At 48.8% G+C, this 18,749-nt stretch overlaps 1 protein-coding gene across 2 annotated transcripts in view; it reads right to left on the bottom strand.

Annotated features, from left to right (window-relative positions):
* CHST11 (carbohydrate sulfotransferase 11) overlaps window positions 1–18,749 on the bottom strand; it is a 258,337-nt gene that overhangs the window by 172,336 nt on the left and 67,252 nt on the right. The window lies entirely within an intron of this gene.

The raw sequence follows: 18,749 nt of genomic DNA, 5'->3' as shown, positions 1-18,749 counted from the left end.
GCTGCTGGGCAAGGTTCTCTCTGCACGGCGGAGCTGGTCCTCTCACGGCTTCGGAGAGAAGTGCGTGTGGAGCCAGCTCCAGGCTCCTGCACTGACGGTCCCACCCCGGAACACCCTCCCAATTCTCTTGCCCTTCCACCTGCCTGCCACGCGCCCCACCCCCCCAAGGTCAATGCCACCTCCTCCGTGGAGCCTTCTCTGACTGCCACAGCCGGCACTGGCTTAGAACCCCAGAACACCTGCTATGTGAGAGCCAGAAGGAAGCTTCGAGATCAAGCAGTCCAGTCCCCACATTCTCTGGGGGACAAACCCGATGTCCATGAGGCAGAGTGACCTGGCTTCCATGCCCCTCTCACACAGCTCTCCTCCCAAAATGCTCACTGCTCCCTCTTGGGAAAAGGCCACCTGTCTCCCTACCGGCTGCTTTAGGTCACTCAGGGAACAGTCCCTTCAAGGTCAAGCTCTGCCCCCTTGACTACCTATGTTGCCCTCCAGTCTCCCGACTCTCAGCCCTCCACCAGTGCTTGGCGTTGGCCCTGCTCGCCGCCAGGCTGTTGCAGAAGACCCAGTATGGCGCCCAAAGCCCTCTCTTGTCCCTACGTATCCTCCGTCCACGGCTCGCCAGCCTGACCACCCAACTCCCCACTTCAGATCCTTCACAGCCCCCGCATTCCTCATCTGGGACCGGGTCCAAAGTCCTCAGCAGGGCCATAAGCCCTCCATAAGCTGGCTATTCGGGCCTCAGTGGTCCCTGCTGTGCATGTGTCCAACTCCCCCCCCCCGCCCCCTCCTGCCTCCCAGCTGTCTCCCCTACTGTGGGCAAGCTTGTGTTCCCCAAAAAGATACGTTCAAGTCCTAACTACTGGGGACCCATGAATGTGACCTTATTTGGAAAGAAGGTCTTTACAAACATCATCGAGTTCAGCTGAGGTCATACAGGAGCAGGGTAGGCCCCAATCGCTTGACTGGCAACCGTGTGTAAGACAGAAATTTGGACGCAGGACATGCAGAAAAGACAGAACACCCAGGGAGAACTTCACGTGAAGACAGAGGCAAAGACCGGAGGGACGCATCTGCAAGCCAAGGAATGCCAAGGACAGCCGGCAATTGGCAGAAACTAGGAAAGAGGCAAGAGGAAAATTCTCCCCTGAAGCCTCCAGAAGGAATTAAGCCTTGATTTCAGACTTCTAGCCTCCAGAGCTGTGACAGAGTAAATTTCGGTTGTGTCAAGACTTCTAGTTTGTGGGAATCTTCCACCAGCCCTAGGAAACTAACCCTCCCAACATCTGAGCTCTAGGACCTTGAAGAACCTTCCTTCCAGCCATTTTATAATTTCTTTTAATCTCTCAGCTGAAGGACAGGGCTATGGAAAAGAGAGGCTTTGGAAGCTGCCCTGGCTTCTAAACTTAACTTCAGCGCTTCCCAGCTGAGTCACCTGGAACAGGTTCCTTGAGGTCTATGAGCCTTGGTTCCCCCTCTATAAAATGGGGCACCATGCTATCTTGCATATTACAGATAATATACTTAAGTAATTTGCATAGAAGAGCAGATAAGTAAGCATCACTGCTATTGCCATGACTTCTCTTTCTGGGAGGTCTTTCTCATCCTTCCAAGGCTCATCTCAGGAACGCCCTCCCCACACCGACCCTCTGAGATCCCAATGAATGGAGTCACCCCTGCCAAGTGTTCCAGGATCAGCCTTTGGGGTGCTTCCTCCTCCCTTCTCCCTGGAGCAGATTCCTTTCCTGCCCAGCAGTCTCCCCCTACCCACAGAGCAGCAGGTAGGCTGGACCTCCCCAGAGACTTCCTTTGTGAGCCTGCCAGCCCCCAACCTGTTGCTTTTAAGGACAGCCCCCTACCCCAGTTCCACCTGCCCCAGGGACAAGCTGTTTAATAGAGTTGGCTCCAGGGAAGACGATGAATTTCAATGCTTCCAGCAGTCAGATAGAACTCAGCCTTCCAAGCAGGGTCCTGAGGGCCTTAGACATTGTGGGGCCCAACCCCCTCCCCCACACCTGAACTCCAGGTAGCTAGTTGACTTGTCCAAGGTCCCACTGATGGTTAGTGGTGCTTAATTCCAAAACTAGCACCAGCGGTCACTCTGAGTCCTATGAAGGGCAGCATCATCGACAAAAGTTAAAAATATGCAGAGAAGAAGACAGGAAGTGAGCGGGAAAGAGGCCAAGAGAGAGGTGTGCACCACCAGTCTAGAAAGTGAGCAAAAGATTTCTTTCTGGGTCCTTCCAGATGGAAGGACCATTAGTGGAATGGTCCAGTAGTGGAATTCAACCCGTAAGTCTAAAAAGTGAAAACCCTATCACAGAAATCCATTTCCCTCTCCTAGGGATCAAGTCCTCCCTACCCTACTAATCTTCACTCCCCTTTCTTCCACAGATAATCCCTTTCATGGGGTCCCCTAAAAGGGAGGGCCAAGGACCCTGATGTAGTGATATCAAAGGAACAGTGTCTCTGCCCTCCTCCAGAGAGTAGGCCGCAAGGTGAGCAGAACCTTGATTAGGACCTGCCTTCCTAACGTGGCTGGAATCAGAGTTTCCTACCCTAAACGCTTAGCATGAACAAAACGCATTGGAGGGAAACCTGAGACAGCCCCACGATGACAATGAACACTACGTGCCTGACGCAGCATTGAGTGAACAAACAAACCCTAGCTGAGCCGGGAAAAAGACAGCTAAGCAAAGACCCAGGCAAAGTACAGAGCGGATGGGACAGGAAGGACCTGGGGCAGGGACACGCTCAGTGTTCACATCTTGTCTCACCAAAACGACATCTAGTCTTAGGCCTGGTGAGTCAGGGTATGTTCCCTGTACCACCAGCATCGGCATCAATCAGGAGCTTTTCAGAAATGCAGAATCTCAGCCCAGCTCCAGTCCCACTGAACCAGTCTGTGCATTTTAATGAGATTCCCTGCTGATTTGTGTAGACCTCAAAGTTCCAGAAACTGGTCTACTGTGCTCGAAAAATGCTTGTCAAATGAATGAATGAATGAATGCCCTGCAGATCGAATTTCCACCCTCAGTTGTCCTCCATCCAGCACCCAGACAGCCCCCCGATCCCTGGTGGGAGGCAGGGTGTCGATTTCACACCCTGTAAAGCAGGCTGAACTGACGACTGTCAGCACAGCGTGAATGGGGACCACCAGCCCACTTCAGGGTCAAATCGCCCAACAGCTGTCCCACATCGAAGTCTCTCGCAGCCGGGTCTGCCTCAGCCTCCCTGCTTCCCCCACCCCCGCCCCCAGCCTCACACGGAGCTCCGGATTCCATCACTGGTCCCCAAACGGCTATCAAACCCACACGGCTAAGCTAAAAATACCCTTCACACTTGTTGGGCCTCCCCCACTGTTAAATCACCTCGAGGATTCTGACAGCTGTAATTAACAAAATATGTAAATCCAGCCTTCCCTTAGAGTGCCAGGTGAGGGTGAGGTTACACTGGCATAGTGCAGGCCAGGAAGGAAGGGAAGGGGCAAGGTCATGTCCCTTCTTCCTGCAAGACCTCCAAGGGACTGAAACTGGGTGATTCCAGGAACAGGAGCAGGGCTTTCGTGGCGTGGGGCTGAACGACTTGTAACAGTCTACAAACAACAAAATGCTTGCAAAAGCAAGTAAACACTAAGATGGGTGATGTCCCTGCTCCGTGCCCCGTGGAATCCCGCTGACAGTCTTGGGAGAGGTTAACGTGCCTACACGTGGGTCTAGGAGGAGGTGCTGGGTCTGACCCTGCCTCTCCTCTGGGTTTAAATGTGACAACAGCTTTGGGCAGAAAAAAATTGGCCATTAATCTTTCCCGCTGGAAGTCTGTCAGGAAATCATATTTGTAAAACTGGGAACGGTTTTCCTTTCTTAAGAGAGCTCTCCCCAGTCTGGGAGAAAATGCTAGTGAATCCCAACCCACACTTCAAGAGCGTAGAGTAGGTCACCTTTGAAATAAGGCCAAAGCCTGAAAATTGCTGAAAAATAAGCTGCCATAGGTCTCAAATGCGGGTCGCCGGCAACCGCTTTATTTTCCTCTTTATCTGGACTATTAGAAGGATGAAGGAAATAAGAGAAGGAAAGCTTTAGCAGAGTCCGAGGTTGGGAGTGGGGTTAGGGGTTGGGGGTGTGTAGTTAACCTGTGCCCGGCCCGCCAGCCAACACAGGTCATGTCAACACTGTGTCGGTGGGAGCTCCAGGGGCCACAGCAGCCACACAAGCCCAGTGACGTCATAAAGTGGCCCCAAGACATTCTCTGCCTCCTTCACCTTTTGATTCCCCCCATATTCATCCCACATCACCACCAATGGGATAAAGGGATCTGATGTTCCCCTTTTGCTCCGTACTCGAATTTTAGGTGGGGAAGGGTCTTGTAGCCTAACAACTGTGCACACCATCATCCACATCCGGCCAATGAGAGGTTTCTATCCCATCTCTCACCCCTTAGGACAGCAAATGACAAACAAAGGCCTGTGGGCCCAGCCCTCCTCACCGCCTGCTTTCATAAATGGTTTTATTTTCTTCTTTTTTTTTTTTAAGATTTTATTTATTTATTTGACAGACATCACAAGTAGGCAGAGAGGCAGGCAGAGAGAGAGGAGAGAGGAGGAAGCAGGCTCCCCACTGAGCAGAGAGCCCGATACGGGGCTTGATTCCATGACCCTGAAATCATGACCTGAGCCGAAGGCAGAGGCTTTAACCCACTGAGCCACCCAGGTGCCCCTCATAAATGGTTTGATGGGGAGACAGCCACGCCCATTCATTCACTTTCCCCCTGTGGCTGCACCTGCTCTACAACTCACAGCTTCTGCCCCCCTCCCTGACCCAAAGCCCTAAGATGAGTCCTACTGGGCTCTTTAAGAAAGAGCCTGCCAGTCCCCACCTGAGAACCAGATGATGCTCACAGCAGAGTAAAAGTACAAAGTATGTTCCATTCTGCTTAAAGAAATATCAAAAATGTTTGGCTGGTGACCAACGGCCCAGATCTTGGTCTCTAACTCTGAAGCGCATCTGACTTCCTGCCACCGACAGGACGGAGCAGGTGGGATGGGCCCCGCTGACCCAGGAAAGAACACGGCAAGTAACAAGGAACAGGCACGGCCCCTCTGCTGTGGGCTGCGGTTCTAGCTAGGAAAAGCCCGAAGGAACCGGGACTCCCAACCGGCGTTCCCCAGGGTGTCAGGTCAGAACCGCCGAGGGGGCGCCTTCTAATTCGGTTTCCCAAAGCGTCCGAGGGGGTCAGGGAGGGATCGGCTCGGACTGCCAGGATACGCCGCTCTGCAGCCTGCTGAGAGACTATGACCTCTTCCAATCTCGGCTCTTCCAGGCGTTTCTTCTAGGTAAAGTGAGTCCTCATTTCGAAACACAGGCCGGGGACACCTGGGTGGCCCAGTCAGTGAAGCGTCTGCCTTCCGCTCAGGTCATGATCTCAGGGTCCTGGGCCTGCGCCCCACATGGGGCTCCCTGGTCAGCGGGGAGTCTGCTGCTCCTTCTGTCCTTACCCAGACTCGTGCTCACCCTCTCTCTCAAATAAATAAATAAAATCTTAAAAAACAACAACAAAAAAAAACAACCACAGTCTGGGGCTTTCAGCTCCTCGTCACTCTCTCCGACAGTCAGGCTTCTCTTTCACAGAACAGTCCTTCTCCTCACACCGATTTCTCCTCTGCCCCTGCTTTTCCTCTCTGGACTCCTGGCGGAAGTGGAACTGAGAATTCTCTTAGGATCTTTTTTGTTGTTGTTTTTTAATTTTTTTAAAAGAAACGGACACCTGGATATAAAATCAGCAAAAATTCTAAAGATGACCCAGAAATATCCCCCCCAAACGGTTCGTGCCTTCTGTCTCTGACGATGGCCCCAACTTTGGCCCCAACTTGGGCATCTTCCTTTATTATATATTTTCCACCTGCCCGAGGAGGAAGAGAAGTCCAGAAGGCGGTGTGAACACTTGGCCGGGAGAGTCCATACAGAAGGAAGAAAGGAAGCGGACTTTTTCGTCAGGAGGGAGTTTTGCTGCCAACGTCCCACTCTCCACACCCCCCCCACCCCACACCTCACTCACCCCAGCCTGTCCTGGCCCCGAGCCCACGCAGGTCTTCACAAACCCAAACCAAGTGCAGTGAATCTGCACGTCGGGAGCACTTGTTTTCTCTTCCGGATGCTTTATCGCAATCGTGTTTTGATTTCCTTCCTTCCCACCTCATTTATCACTGTGGTTGGTATCTGTTTGGTTGAGAAAACCAACCGTTCTGCTGTGAAGGACAAGGTCAGCTTACGAGGTCTGGAGTGGACGGCAGCCGTGAAGGCAAGAAGGGAAGAACTACACAGTTTTGATGACAATGAGGTTATTTAACTTAGCTGTAAAGGCAGTTTGGGCATCTGAAAAATAACTCGCTCTACTTGGAAAGTCTTGCCCTTTTGGACACTCTTGGTTGCCCATCCAACAGCCATCCCTCATCACCGACAGCCGCCTGACTGTTCAGAGAAGCAGAGGGCGCCGCTCTGAAGAATGACACACGAATGGTCTACGCCAGTTCCAACACGTTCACCGCGCCCCACCCCTTTGTTCGCTCCCTTGCCTCTCCAGCAGCTGGAAAAAGCCAAAGTGACCCAATTCTGCACCAGGAGATATAAGAAGACCCTTGGGAAGCATCTGGGGTTAGAACCTGGCACAGAGTAGGCTCTCAATCAACTTTAAGTATTATTATTGCTATTATCATCAACACCACAATTCATTGCAATAGAACCTTCCTTCCCTTTTCTCTCTCCTTTTCTCCCTGGATCCCTCCGGTGGTGAGCCAACACTGGATTGGATTCATTCATAAGACCTGATTGTCGGGGCTCCTGGGTGGCTCAGTGCGTTGAGCAACTGCCTGCTGTTCAGGTCATGATCTCGGGGTCCTGAGATCGAGCCCCACACCAGGCTCTCCACTCAGCAGGCAGTCTGCTTCTCCTTCTCACTCTGCCTCGTGCTTTCCCAACTTAGGCTCACTCTGGGGATATTTACACTACAGAAATTGGCAAATGCTACAAATCAGTGCTTTTTCCCTACGAGAACTAGTAGTTAAAATTTTACCAGCATGCCATGTCTACGTGTCTTCTCCCCTCCCCTCTTTCCAACCATCCATCTCCCTCTTACAACCAGTGAGTACCTACTGTATGCAGGGCATTATGTTGGGCTCTCCTTAAGAACTCAAAGGTGAGTAAATCATTGTCCAAGCTTCACTGAGTTCACAGTCTATAGCAATAAATTTGTATCCGTGAAGATACATTTGGCTGCAGGTAACAGAAACCCCAACCAGCAATGTTCACTTAAGAAAGTCTCCAGGGAGGTGTCCGTCTGGCCACCTGGCAGAGTCAAGGATCCCAACCATCCTTGCCAGCCACTCTTTGCAGACTGACCTTCCTCCTCATGCTCATCCTCCCATGGGTACAAGAGAGCTGCCACAGTTCTAGGTATTAAGACTGCATTCAAAAGCAAGAAGAAAGGGCAAGGCCTTTTTCTTTTTAATCCAGGAAGAAAATCATTTAAACCTCCTAACAAATTCATGAGGCAGCTCTAGAGCGACTCTCATTTTACAAATAGGGACACTGAGGCCCCAAAAGATTAAATACTGTGCTCAAGGCCACACAGCCAGAATATAAATCCAAGCACCCTGACTCCAGAGCCCATGCGCTGGGCCAGAGACCCCATAACTAGAGATGCAAGCTCGGGGAAACAAAACCACACCACGAACCACTTCATTACACTGCCTTGTACTACCCTGCACTGTCATGTGCTCCCACCTTCCAGCCCAAGATGTTTTGTTGCTCAAGAATGGAAAACCCATTTGCTCATTCTTCTTCGACCCCCACCCCTAATCATGGACAAAATAGAGGCTGCTTGGACTTGTTAACTAACACACACCCATCGCAGCCCTAAGACCATCCAACCTGAATGGAAAACACTGCCAGTCCTGGCAGCAGCAGGCCTGCGTTGGGCACAGACCTGTTCCAGTTACCAACTCAAGAACCTGGACACTCGGGCTCCAATCCACTTGGCAAGCAGACCATCTTCTTGATCTGTCTGCCTAGAATGGTTCACCTCCCCTTTCCGGGGCTGCTCTCCTTTGTACTGTACCCACTGCTTGGGAAGATCTTATGATCTGTACCTTCCCAATTGCTCCCCCAACACAGAAAGTCCCTCCAGATGCATCAAGAAGAAAAACACTAGTATTTAGTAGAGTGGGCCAAAAGACTTTTGACTACACTATTACTAAGAACTTGTTTTAAAATAGAAAAAGGAAGATCTCTACTTGGTTCTCTGGTGTCTCTACGGCATACGCCAAAATCAGAAATCCAGCTCTGCAAAGAAAGTCATTTGGTTTGGAAGTCTAAGTACCACTTAACTAGTGCTTTGGAGGACACGGTTCCAAAAGGCCCAGCCTGAGGCTCTATTTGTCATGGCAAGTCTGGGCTCATACCCTGAGCAGGTGCCAGCTGCCCAAAGGGAACACGCTGGTCCCACCACCGCTTCTCTCTTGACTTTTTGCTTTTGGACTTTTTGCTTTCCTTTGTTTTCTTCTGTCCTAAGGAGAAAAGAGATGGAAAAACTGAAGTCGCTGCAGGAACCTACAGGAGCCTGACATGATGGAACTTTCCCCCCAGCCTGGGGCCGCACACACTCCATTTCAATTCCACTGACAATATGTGTTGAATCAAATCCCAGAGCTTTCTAAACAGGCACTCCAGATTGCCCCGAGTGCCCCAGCTATGCTAGCTAAGAACAACTTGGGAAAGAAAGCTAAACCACTTAGAGTCCCTGAAAAATGAGAATTACGTAGAAATAATATTGACCACTTCGGGCTCCACGGGCTCCAGCAAGTCACACCGATGCTCCTTATCTCTGGGGCGACAGGCAGGTGCATGCTTGGGCTCTGAGCCCAAAGACCCAGCTTGGAATCCTGCCTCTGTCACTAAGGATGATCTTGGGCGCCTTTCTTAACGTTCATGTGTCTCAGCATCCTGAGTTCTTCTATCCCACCTCAGAGACTAGAAAGAGGAATAAATCTGTAAATTTTACATACAAGATGCTCAGAACAGAGCCCCACACCGTTCTGTTTGTAATGAGTGTTACTCTATACTTGCTATTATCAGCCTCACCAGACCTTGCATGAACAATGGAAAATAATACAGTTAGGACACAGGGTTTCCATTCAATAAATATTAGTTTCCCCTCTCAAAAAGGAAAAAAAAAAAAAAAGAGCACGTATCTTGATATCCATTTGGTTCTATATTTAAGCCCAGATTCAACCAATCAACCAAGCACGTGCCCGGCCAAGAGAGACAAGGGCTGTTATTCCCGAAAACCTGACCCTGCAAGCTTTCTCCCGCTCCATCCTCCACCAGTAATCTGAATTTATTCTCCTATGGGAGCCTGGACAGACCCCCCCAGAAGAAGGCTAGAACGCCAGATCGACTGCAAGGGTCACAGCAGCCCAGTTCAGCCAAGCCAGGAGGCCTCCCCTGCCCTCAAGAGGCAGTTCAATCAACTTAGGGCCCTTAAAGTTCACATGAACAAGATGACAGAGAAGAAGGCAACAAATTTTTTTTTTTTTTTAAATTAGAGAACAAAACCTGCCTTGCATCCTTTTCTTGCTTTCACTCTGCAGGGCAACAGCAAGGGTGCTCCGCCAGGATTTGTGCCCCATTCGGGGGGATTCTTGCCTTCCACAGAGATGATCCAAGCAGTAAGGACCACTGCATACCCCTCTTGGGGGCCTCCCACCTCTCAGAACAAGGACACCACCTGCTGGGACACCTGCCCATTTTCCAGCCTCAGGCAGAATGCCAGCACACATGGCTACACCACTCAGTTGCTGTGGGAAGACCAATAACCACCCAATGGAAATTTACTGTAAGTGATTCAAATGGGCGTAGAAACGGCCTCATTATTATTCTGAGAAACCAAAAAGAAAAGCACCTGATCCGTGATCTCCAGAAAAGGATTCTGACCACAGCTCGTTATGTCAGCTCGAACTTCTGGTTTCGACGACACCAAAAGAAACTGTGTCCTCACTCTCCCTTCTCCCTACCAATCTGTGACATGGGGCACACAGTCCCTCTGATTTAATGAGGATCGTTATTTTCTGAGTAACCTGCCCAGGGAGGCGAGCTGGCCAGCACCTTCTTTAGAACCAGGAAGGTTCTCATCAGAAATCCTACTTACAGAACTTCATCAATTCTTCTCATGCTTCCCAATCGTGCCAGAAGTAACTGAAGGAAGAATATCAATCATCAGCCCCTTGGGGGGAATCTGTCGGTTTCTGGGGCGGGGAGTGGAGGTTGGGGAGGAGGCAGGAGGGGGTGAGGGAAAGGATAAAGTGACTTCAGTGACTGTCACTCTGTGCTTCGGGGTGCTATGGACAGATCCAGCACATCAGGCAGGACTCAGCCCCCGACGCAGACTTCCAGGCTCCGGTAAGACTGAGTCAGCTCCAGGCTAAGGAGGAGGAAAGGGGGTGGGGGGCATTGCCATAATCCCAGAAGAACAAATTTTAAAGGCATTTAAGGTTAGAAAAGATCACCACTCCCAGGGTGCCTGAGTGGCTCCGACGGTTAAGCGTCGGACTCTTGGTTTCAGCACAGGTCAGGATCTTGGGGTCCTGGGATCCGAGCCCCAGGTGGTGCCCACCATCAGCACAGAGCCCCAACTCACATGTACTCTCTCTCTAATAAATAAATCTTTAAAAAAAAAAAAAATGAAAGGAAGGAAGGAAGGAGAGAGAGGGAGAGAGAGAAAAAAAAAGAAATAGAAGACAAGACCACCATTCTCCTCCCATTCACACACAAAACACACGAAATAGGGCACATTGACAAAAATACCCGCCTTGCTCATGTAAGAGCTGGACACCTACCCAGTGTTCCTCCTCCGTCCAGCCAACCTCTCTTTGTCCTTGAGGACCTCTCAGAGACAAGCGTTCTGCAGGGCAACAACCCTTCTAGGCTCCCAAAATGTTCTCAAGGGAGCTTTCCTCTCCTCTTACCCCCGTCCCTGCCATTGAAGCTGAAGAGCTGAATTTATGGTTTGAAGAGGTGATGAAGCCACCCAGTATGCCCTCCAAAACACCAAAAGCTTGAAGGTTTACATACAATGAAAACATGCCTTCCCACCTCCCCCACAGCTTCCCAAGAGAGCCACAGTCTCCTCACAGATACTCACAGAACATACCCGGGGAGCTGGAACCCCACTTCCAGCCCTGGGCTGCAAACCTACTCACTGATACCTTCCCCCAAACGGTCTATGGCATATGTGGATTAACTCTGTCTCTACTGTAGTAAAACAGACCTAACACAAACTTGACCATTCTAACCTTTTTTTTTTTTTTTAAGATTTTATTTATTTATTGGACAGAGAGAGATCACAAGTAGGCAGAGAGGCAGGCAGAGAGAAAGGAGGAAGCAGGCTCCTTGCTGAGCAGAGAGCCCAATGCGGGGCTCGATCCCAGGACCCTGGGATCATGACCTGAACCAAAGGCAGAGGCTTTAACCCACTGAGCCACCCAGATGCTACCATTCCAACCATTTCTAAGTGGATGGTTCAGAGCCTTAAATATTCACCTCACTGTGCAAGCATCACCACCCATAGGTCTCCGGGACTTTTTCACCTTCCCCAACTAAAACTCCACACCCATTAAACACTAATTCCCTCTCCCCCTCCCCCTGGCAAGCACCATTCTACCTGAGGTCTCCAGGAAGCTGACCACCCCCCCCCACCAGGTACTGCACATAAGGGGAAGGATCCAATATTTGTCCTTTTGTAACTGAGGTTTCATTTATCATCATGTCTTCAAGGTTCATCCATGTTGTAGCCTGTGTCCCAATTTCTTTCCTCTTGGAGCACCCGCCTGGCTCAGACGGTAGAACGTGCGACCCTTGATCTCGGGGTTATAGGTTCGAGTCCCATGCTGGGTGTAGAGATTATTTAAAAATAACATCCGTGGGGGGGGGGGTGTTAGAAGAATTTCCTTTCCCTTCTAAGGCTGGATACCATCCCACCGTATACACAGACCACCTTCTGTTTATCCAGTCATTTCTTGACAGACATTTGGGCTGTTGCTACTTTTTGGCTATTGGGACTAATGCCGCTGTGAACGTGGACGTATAAATATCTGTTCAAGTCCCTACTGTCTGTTTTTGGGGAGTAATGTACCCAGATGTGGAACGGCTGGATCATATGGTAATTCCCACATGGACGTTCTGAGGACCCGCCATACTGTTTGCCGTGGCCATGGCCGTGGCACGTGGATTACTTTGAAAAACAAATGTTAGCATATTCTCCACCACCGTTCTCTGCTCCCATTTCAAAGCACTTCGCACTTTCCTCAGTCAAGGAAAGATGAAGTTACTTGTTAATCTCAGCTTGATCCTTCATATCCAAGATGTTGCAAACAGAGTCACAGGCATGAACGTTGCTAGAGAGGAGAACGCTGGGATATTATTATGCAGTTATTACTTACAGTATACCCACATGGCGTCTGATCATCTTTACTCCCAAAATAGCTCTTCCCCCTCCAGATTAGCTGTCCTGAAATAACTTGTGCTGCCCTTTCCTCAACGGTCTCCCCGTGTCCCCCATGACACGGAGCAAGGAACAAGCACAGCATCTACAACCACAGAGAAATATCCCACCCCCAACAGGGGGACTGGGTAGGAAGAGGCTACAGCCAAAATTCTATTTCAGCGCATCCACTGGGCCACCCTGGAAATTTTTAGAATGTCAGAGAGAACCACGTCATGAATGTCAAGACAAGGAGGTTTATAGAAATCAAGAAGAGAACACTTGTTATCTTTGTTTTAGTAGGGAAAAAAGGCTGTACAGAGCCTACATACAGGCTGAACACCGGGCACTTTTAAAGAAAAGGGTCTTGTGGGCACTGGGAAGAAACCCTCCAAAAGGGACATGAAGGCAGACTGTCATTTCAGACGTGAACTTCTCGGACATGTAATGAATCACCCTGTAGGATGACACGTCTCTGTGTAGGTCACCCTCAAGGATATTAGCAATTCCGGAGCAAAGCCAAAGACTGCCAATGAATCACCAAAGGAGGACAGCACGACAAGGGTAGGTGAAAACTTGTGTGTGTGTGTGTGTGTGTGTGTGTGTGTGTATCTGTGCCTGTGTTTAAAACAAACAACAAACAAAAAAGGTTGCCGGAGATCATCCCAGAGATGAGGAAGTAATTTTCTGACTTGACTGCAACCTTAACCCAGGGAGCAAAATCTTAGAGGGAAAGGTCAGTTTCCACATCACTCCTTCAATCCAACATACTCGCATGATTCGGTAACACTCTGCTTCCGGAATGAAAATGTGTGCCTTTTTAGGGCATCAGAATTCTTGCTGGCTCACCACGGGCTACCTGGAGCCCTTGTTGCCAATGTCCATCACCTCGGTAATTACGGAAGATGGAACCTTCGCGTTTCCAGACGGAATGCTGCGCTTTTACCCATTTGCGACCTTCCCCAGGGGCCCTTGACATGTGTCAATCGCTTCTGATTTTGCTGAGTCATGAATCTGAGTCGAAAGCATCCAGGAGGGTGAAAGGGAAGACAGGAGGAAGGCCTCAGGTCACCAGAGACCTGCCCTTAGGGCCCAATGCCTTGGGTTTCTAGCTTCTGCATGCCCACACACTCTCTTGCACCCTTTCTTTGTGAAAATATGGCTCTCCCCAAAAAGCTGCCTGCCAGAGCTTTTGATAGAAGTGAAACTAAAATTAAAAAGTCTAGGAATTAATGGTTCTTAGCTAAAAATGGTGACTTCTCCTAAATCTAAGATGCTACCTATGTTCTTCTTATGGGTCCTAAATTTTAATCAATTTTAAAACACAGGTCAATTCAGGGATATCTGGGTGGCTCAGTCGGTTGGGCGTCTACCTTCAGCTCAGGTCATGATCCTGCAGTCCTGGGATCGAGCCCCACATCGGGCTCGCTGCTCAGCAGGGCTTTTGCTTCTCCCTTTCCCTCTGCCCTTTGCCCCCGCTCATGCTTGCTGGCTCACTCTCTTTCTCTCAAATAAGTGAATAAAATCTTTTTTTTTAAAAAAAAATAGGTCGGGACGCTGGGTGGCTCAGTTGGTTAAGCAGCTGCCTTCGGCTCAGGTCATGATCCCAGCGTCCTGGGATCGAGTCCCACATCAGGCTCCTTGCTCCGCAGGGAGCCTGCTTCTCCCTCTCCCTCTGACTCTGCCTTCCACTCTGTCTGCCTGTGCTTGCTCTCTCTCTGACAAATAAATAAGTTAATAAATCTTTAAAAAAAAAAAATAGGTCAATTCAATGGCATGTTTTATTTATTCATGTTATTTAGGACCTTTATCCCCATATTTAGATAACTGAGTTGGTTTTTTTTTTTTTTTTCAAAGATTTTATTTATCTGTTCATGAGAGACAGAAAGAGAGAAAGGGAAGCAGAGGCAACTGTTAAAAGTCTGAGTAGATCACGGAGGTCTCTCAAACTATGCTTTGCTATATATTCTGCCATTGTGCCTGACAGTTTGGGGGGTCCTGGGCAACAGGGGTCCTGACTTGTCCTGCTTTCCTCCATCCCTTACACCTCCATCTCCTTCCTGAGCATCATAGAATTCCACTGAGCAGCCATCCCACTTCTAGGAGACAAGCCCTATTTCAAATATTTCATCTTCCAGTCCCCATCCTGACACACAGGTTTTCATCCACGTGTCCCTACTTTTAATTCAGAAAGTACAGCAGTTGCATCTGTAATATATGATAAACACTAGGTTTGATGCATTATCTTCTCCAAACCTCTCAGGGAGGTACAAATAGTATCATCCATATTTTCACAGATGCAGAGACAGAGAAGGGAAATGAGTTGCCCAAGGTCACACAGCAGGTAGGTGCTGGAGCCAGAAATAAACACGGGGCTAGTGTGTACCAAAGCCTGGATTGTCTGCTACCACAGGGAAAAAGTGCTAAGTGCAATTATCAGCTAGCGTGGGTAGCAGGGAAGAACGGTTAGCAAACACAGAGATAACTTCTGCTTTCTAAATTCTATTGCCCAGCTCTGCAATTTACTAGCTGTGTCACCTTGGGCAACACTTTCCTGTGCACTGAAGGTCTCTGTGCCTCACTTTCTTCATCTGTAACATGAGCATCAATGCAGCAGCTGCCTTATAGAATTCCCATGTGGATGAAATACGTTTAGTGCTAACACTGCGTCCGGCACGTGAGAAGGTGCATGTGTGTAGGAATGAGCTTTTACTTGAACTTCCTAGGCTTCAATGACTCAAAACTCAGCACTTCTCAAAATATGCACAGTGACTGCTCCCCAGAGGTGAATGATGGACACTAAACCAGGATACAGATTGGAAATTGGGGAGCTGATGCCAAATGTCAAATAATTTGGCCAACTGCCCTACAATGTTTACACAAATAAGCCAGGAAGAAAACAATCTAGTGGTGGAAAGAAATGGGAGTAGATTTTGGAGAGCCTGGCTGGCTTGGTCAGTGGAGCATAAGAATCTTGATCTCAGGGTCATGAGTTTGAGCCCCACGATGGGTACAGAGATGACTTAAAAAATAAATAAATAAGTGGAGTGCATTTTAAGAAGATGCAGGGTGTAGTAAGTGCTGAGTCATGGTATGCGCAAAAAAAAATTTGTTTTAAAGTTTTCTTGAGCCCCTAACTGTAGACTACAGATAATGATTTCCTCCCAAAGCACACAGTGTTGAAGGTGGAAGGGGACAGTTTTACAATGGAGAAACGACAAACACCACCACAACCAGTGATCAAGGCCACACTGACAGGGATTAAGTCATGTTGAAAGTACGTACCCTTGATGTAATGGGACACCCATGGCACTTGACCATGGTCTTCCCCCTCAAATTCCTAAATCCCAGTCAATTCATGAGAAAAAGAGCAGAGAAATCCCAATTGAGGGATAGTCTATTAAAAAAAAAAAAAAAAAAAAAACCTAACCAGTACTTCTCAAAATATCATGATCACCAAAACCAAGAAATGTCTAAGGAACTATCACAGCCACATGCCTAAGGAGACATGACAACGAAGTAATGTGGTGCCCTGGGTGGGATCCTGGGCCGGGAAAAGAACACGAGGTTAAAAACTAAAGAAATCTAAATAAAATACGGAGATGATTTAGTAAGAATGTACCGATATCAGTTCATTGGTTATGACAAGTACACGCTCGTGTAAGACGTTAACAACAGAAAACGGGGCATATGAGAGCTCTGTAAGAGCTCCACTATCTGTGCTAACTTTCCCCTGAATCTAAAGCTATTCTAAAACTTTGAAAGCATTAAAAAGATTTTTGTAAATTTCCACTGACTAACCAATTCAAAAACTTCAGGGACCAGGCCGGACAGGAATCCACCTGCCGTTCTCTGTTTTCTTGTGAGCGGTGTGATTCGGTGAGGTTCGATAACTCACCTATGATCTGGCTGCTTAGAAGAAGACACAGCCAAGGTTTCAACCCAGGTCGGGCTTAGAGCCCATCCAGGTAATTGCTTGACCTTGCTGCCTCCTAACCAAATGGAAAGCCCACGTGGTCTCTCAAGACCAATGGCATCCAGGCATGTGCTTAAAGCCCCTACTGATCGGCTGTGCCCATGGACAAGCCCAGCCCACTGCCCTAGGATTTGCTGTTTTAGATCTTCTGGGTCTCACAACCATGGTCTAATCCAAGATGACATCATCTCAAGCTGGGGGACAATTTAAACCAATTTAAAATGTATTTGAGGGTGCCTAGGTGGCTCTGTCGGTTGAGCTTCCGACTCTTGGCTTCGGCTCAGGTTGTGATCTCATGGGTCCCAAGATGAAGCCCTAAGATAGGATCCCTGCTAGGCAGGGAGCCAGCTGAAGGGTCTCTCCCTCTGCCCCTCTCCCATTCCCGTGTGTGTGCTCGCTCTCTCTCTCTCCCTCTAAAACAAATGAATAAATCTTTAAAATAACTAAGGGGCGCCTGGGTGGCTCAGTGGGTTAAGCCTCTGCCTTCGGCTCAGGTCATGGTCTCAGGGTCCTGGGATTGAGCCCCGCATCAGGCTCTCTGCAGAGCAGGGAGCCTGCTTTCCCCCTCTCTCTGCCTGCCTCTCTACCTCCTTGTGACCTCTGTCTCTCTGTCAAATAAATAAAAATTTTTTAAAAATAATATAATAAAATAACTAACTAAAGTATATCTGAGCTCTTCCATCTGTCTCATTCCAGAGTGACATAATGTTGGAAGCTGTGAGCTGGCGTTCTCTCGGCAATGGCTCCTTCCCGCTCCGCACACCTGTGCACAATGTGGTGCGTAGCCCAAGAGCAGTCTGAACTTGCCTGAACCTGACAGCCAAGGAGCGCTCTCCTAATAGGCTTCTAGAACACTTCCCCCCGTGGAGCTAAGGTTCTTAGGAATGCTGCCTCTGACTCAAACTGAATTTTCCAAAGATCAAGGATCTTCAGCTACAGACCCGAGTGTTGCACAGCGAGTGCTTCAGCCATCAGTCACATTCTCAGGACAGAAAAGGGGCAGGGGTTGGCAGAGAGTAAAGAGGGACCAGACCGGAAGCCTCTGTCAAAGGCACACACCATCAGTAGGGGAGATAGGACACGAGCATCGTCGCCATCGCACTAATACCCGCCAGATACTATTGGCTTGGCTCTCAGATGAGTATTTTAGAAATATCTTCTTACTTAATGCTTGAAAAATCCCTGGGAGGTGGTTTCTGTTTATCTCTACTTTACAGATGAAGAAATAAGGCGTAGAGGCACGGAGTAACTTTCATGCAGCAAAGCCAAGATAAGCGGGGTTCGGGGTGTCTCAGAGGTCCAGTCCATTGAGCGACCCACTCTTGATTCTGGCTCAGGCTCTGACTTGAGTGTCCTGGGACTGAGCCCCTCATCGGGCTCCTCGCTCAGCAGGGAGTCTGCTTGAGGACTTCTCTCTCTCTCTCCCTCTGCCCTGCTCCCCACCCAAATAAATTAAATAATTTAAAAAAGAAAAAAGATGAGTACATTTGACATGACCCAGAACCCAGGCTCCCCCTCTACGCAAGGAAGAAGGGGATACGTGGTATCACAGGCTATTGTGGGTGACCAGAAGAACAGCGAAGCAGGGGCAAAGGCAGTTTATGTAAGAATGTTTCCTGGGCAGGTGAGCCCTGAGAGTCTGCATTTCTGAAATCTACCGATGGTAAATGCTGATGCCACTGGTCCTCGGGCATGCACTGAGCAACAAAGTCCAGAAACTCAGAGTCAGTTCTATCTGAGGGGGGGTGCTGGCCTCATTGAACCTACAGCCTGGGCTTATGGACACCAACACCAGACTTGAATTAAGCGGTCTTACCCTGCCCTGCGAGAGTAAAGGGTAAAGAAAAGTACTATCATTTTTCAAGAACCTCAAGACATCATTTCTCAGCCTTCCTGAACCCATGTCCCTAGGATGCTTTCTCAGTCCATCATGTCCCTGGCTTGGCAAGAAGACTTGGCCGGCTTTACTCTCGAAATTTTATGTATAGAAAAAAATAAATAATAATCAGTTGAATAGATAAGCTTTATGAAACTACAGGTTCTCCCCCGTTCTGATGCACATCCCCACCATACGCGGCCGACCCTCCATGGAAGACAGCGGAACTAATAGATATCATAAAGGAAAAGTTGTGCTCGCTTCGGCAGCACATATACTAAAAAAAAAAAAAAAAGGAAAAGTTAATGTCATATAATAAAAAAGATTGTCATTCACAATCTAACTTCATGCAGGGCTCTAGAATGA

The sequence above is a fragment of the Mustela lutreola genome, chromosome 8 (assembly GCF_030435805.1).
Source record: "Mustela lutreola isolate mMusLut2 chromosome 8, mMusLut2.pri, whole genome shotgun sequence".
NCBI classification, from domain to species: domain Eukaryota; kingdom Metazoa; phylum Chordata; class Mammalia; order Carnivora; family Mustelidae; genus Mustela; species Mustela lutreola.
This window is presented reverse-complemented; position numbering and strand designations above follow the sequence as displayed.